This window comes from Panthera leo, chromosome B4, assembly GCF_018350215.1.
Source record: "Panthera leo isolate Ple1 chromosome B4, P.leo_Ple1_pat1.1, whole genome shotgun sequence".
Lineage (NCBI taxonomy): Eukaryota > Metazoa > Chordata > Mammalia > Carnivora > Felidae > Panthera > Panthera leo.
In genome coordinates, this window is record NC_056685.1 from 81933099 (window position 1) to 81936832 (window position 3734).

The window sequence follows — 3734 nt, forward strand, 5'->3', positions numbered from 1 at the left end:
AAAACAAGGGCAAGGTCAGAGATGCCCTGGTTGGTGGAGTCACCATGGTGGCCCTCTCTGACTCCCCCAGATGCCTGGCAAGACAAGGTCACAGCACCCTAGTACCCAGGAGAACACCATCACTGCCAAAGTCACCTTACATCCTTTCTTCAAGGAAAGCGAGGCTCAGGGGTAGCCTGCAGATCCCGCAGGTACCAGACACACAGACTCCGGGTGCACCCCGCCCACCTCCAGCAGGTGCTCTAAGTTCAGAGGCACTCGTGCCACAGAGGCTCTGCATGGCACGAATGGGGGGACTTTGGCCAAACGTTCACACTTCCTGAGCCTCAGCTTCCTCCCCACTTAAGTAAGAGGAAAACTACTCCCTTCCACACCTTACAGGGCAGTTGTGAGGATTGCAGAAAACATTAAGGGGATCGATTTTGTTACCTTAAGCCTTTATCCTACCCTGTTTTGGGGTAACATGAGAATGAAAATGATTTTGCTTTGAGAAATATCTGGACTCCACGCCACTTGACGTGGCCAAGGAAAGTGTTGGAAGGGACAATTCAGCCTCCTTGCATCCCTCCTTCCCACCTTGGTCTCAGCCCAGAGCCCCGTTTCAAGCCCCAGGGCCTTCCCCAGAACCCCCTCCACTGCCCAGGCTCCATCCGCAGCGCTCTGCCCCAGTTCTTGCCTGTTCCTTTCCCTGCTCCTTGGGCCGGACTTCTGGCCCCTCCTTCTCCCCAACCTTGCCTGGCTCCTGTCCCAGCCTCCTCACTGTTGCCAGTGGGGTCAATCTAGATGCTCAGCTGGTGAGTGAGCAGGGCAGGTGCCCCAGGCTGTTCATGCACAGCCTGGGCCAGGAGGTCAGCTGCTGTGTGGTTCTGGTCCAGGGCCAGCTCAGGAGGGCAGTGGTCTCCCACCTGACAATCACAGACCCACACAACTAACCAGTCCCCTGGGATGCAGCAGACATGAACATGGGAGCAACGAGAAGAGGCAATGCTGGGAGAGGGTAGTTACTTCAGCTTTCTGTTCCTTGGGGCATTCCTTCATCCATCCATCTATCCATCCAGTTACTGAAAGCCTAAACCAGCCAGGCACAGGGACTATACAGAGATGAGTGAGACACAGTTCTAGTTACAGCCTGTAGGCACAGACAACAAATAGTGTGGGTAGGGGTGTGCCAAAGAGAAGCTCTGGGTGCTGGGAGCCACCTACCACAGGCTGAGGGGAGCAGAGAGTACTGAAGGCCTCGGGGAGCATTCACTCAACCTGCTCACACAGTAGACTCCTTCCCATGGATGCGGCCTTGCAGTCCAGGGCACTAGAAGTGAGGAGAGCATGCAGGGTTGAATGGGTGGGGGTCGCTGGCACCACCAGGCAGAGCCCAGAGCAGTCTGTCCTGCCCTCACATCTCTAATCTCTGGTTCCCATTCCCAGACCCCACCCAGACCTTCTGGCCATCCGCACACCCTCGCCATTGCTACACACAGACACGCGCACACACACGCACACACCTCATTTGGCAACAACCTTGACCTTCACTGCCCCGTGCTTTCTCCTAGACATTGGATTCCCTCTGAACATTCCAGCTCTCCTCACCTGGCAGCCCACCTCCCGGGTCAGCACAGCCACCAGCGTTCTGAAGTCCCTGGAGAAGGAGAACCGGCTTTATGCTCAGACCCCTCCTTTCCTTGGATCAGCAGGTGCCTTGTGCTGGCCAAACTGGGCACGGGGGCGGCCTTGGCCGTGGCCCCCAGCAGGACCCATGTCAGGCCTGGGCCTGGAGAGGGAGCAATTGTTGAGAAAGATGGGAAAAGATGGAGAAGCCTGGGGAGACTGAGTGAAGGTGGGACAGAGGGTGCACCTGTGAGTCTGGAGGGCTGGGCCTGCCCTAAGAGGAGCTGAAGGGGGCAGGGTAGGGTATCTTTAGGAAGGCCAGTGGGCAAAGGAAGATGTGACTTCCAAATGACTCTCAGAGTTCCCCAGCTGTACTCCACCTCCACCTGCTCCCCACAAAATACAAACTCTCTGGATCCCTCCTCCCGACCTCCAACTTCTCTTCAAGGGCCTGGGGTTAAAGAGGTTAACAGGCCTGCTAGGAGATCCAGCAGGGTAATTATAGGGTTTAGAATGTGGTGTGGAAGAGGATGGTAATTACACAGTGAGGTCCTCTCTGGGGGCTTCAGGCTTTGTGGGCAGAGACCTGGGAGGAGTCCATTCCACTAACATTCCAGCCCAGAATAGTCTCCCCAAACCACATTCCCAGAGGCTCACCCTGGGAGGGCAGGAGAAGGGGGAAGCAAGCCTAGTAGGGAAGCCCCTCAGCCCCTTCCCCTCAGCAGCTTCTCAATGACCCAGTCCCTCCCCTCCTTGGAAAGACCTGCGGTGCCAGGGAATGAGCCACTGATCCTAAAAATAGGGACTTTAGGAGGAAAAAGTGACAAGAGATGGCTTTAGGGATCCTGGGTTGCTGCCCACTGACCCAGCTGTGAGGGATAAGGCAGTTTAAGTATGCGGGGTAGTCTGCGGGGAAGGGGTGCACGATGGCAGGAGTCCTCCCTCTTTATAGAGCTTCCCCAGTTCTGGTGTCTCCTGCTCCGAGAGTGGCCCAGGTGTCTCTGGCTTGAACCCTGGTGACCGGCTCCCAAGACCTCCAGTTCCTCTTCCTGAGCATGGAACAGACCCTCCACCCGAGGCTACACAGGCGCCTCTTTCCTCCAGTAGCTCCGGAAACCTTACCCCTCCCCCTGGGACACCTCCTGCTTCTCTCCGGGCAGCTCGCAGCCTTCAAACCTCAATGCCTTCCCTTAGGCCCCGACCCACATTTGCCGTGAACCAGTCAGGACCTTGAAGGAGGCGGGCCTTGAAGGTTGCCTGGGTAACGCCTGAGAGGGGCACCCCTGGCAGGAAGACAGTTGCTAGGGAGACCAGGACAGTGGGCGGGGCCCCAAACCCTGGTTAGCCTGTTTGGGGATGAGAAAAGATCTAAATGTCCAGATCCTCTCTCCCAGTTCCTTTTCTGTGAAGCCTCCAGGGCCCCCTCCTGGGGACTGGGTCTAGGGCAGCTGGAAGTCTGAAGCTTCTGAAAGAGACCTCCCAGGGGTTAGTTCCTGCAGCTCAGGGGAACCCAACAGTAATCAAGCCTGAGAGAACTAAGGAACGAGGCAAGATGCGGGAAGGTCTGGAGAAAGAAACAAGGCTTAATGCATTATGATATAGAACTCTTGGGTTAGAAATCTAAAGTGAAAATATGCAAAGTATGCAAAGCAAAACAGCAGTTCTAGTCCCACCTCCAAGGAGCTAAAATTCCAGATTCTACCACCAGATGGCAGTCTTGCCCACTCATTGGATTAAGCCCAGTCCTGGAACTGGTGGGGAAGCCAGGAGGTGAAAATCTTTTCTGTCTCACAAGTTGTTCCTGACTCCTGCTCTCTCTCTGGCATTTGGCAGACACTCATAACTCCTCATGGCCATAAATACCCAGTTTTCTCTCCCCCCAACCCGGCTCTGACCAGATCCAGTTAGCGGGGTCCATTCATTCTTCTTTCAAAGGAGCTAAGGAACACTTCCGTGGAAAAATTTCCTGTTGCCTTGGATCCCAGTCACAGTGTAAGGGTGATAAATTGGGGTAATAGGAATGACTAACTAACTCATTTAGAATTGTGTGTCAGGGGGAAAAAAGAATTCTGTGTCAGGGAGTTAATCCTCATAACCTTATGAAATCGGTACAATATTGTTATCCCCAT

The 3734-nt window shown here is 54.8% G+C and overlaps 1 long non-coding RNA gene across 1 annotated transcript; it reads right to left on the reverse strand.

The window, feature by feature from the left end:
• Nucleotides 1–1100: 1100 nt before the first annotated feature.
• Nucleotides 1101–2842, reverse strand: LOC122223642. The gene is made up of 3 exons (XR_006204376.1): nucleotides 2728–2842; nucleotides 1588–1768; nucleotides 1101–1309 (listed from the first exon to the last, which is right to left on the reverse strand). It is a non-coding gene; the product is annotated as an uncharacterized LOC122223642 (long non-coding RNA).
• Between the last annotated feature and the right edge of the window lie 892 nt (nucleotides 2843–3734).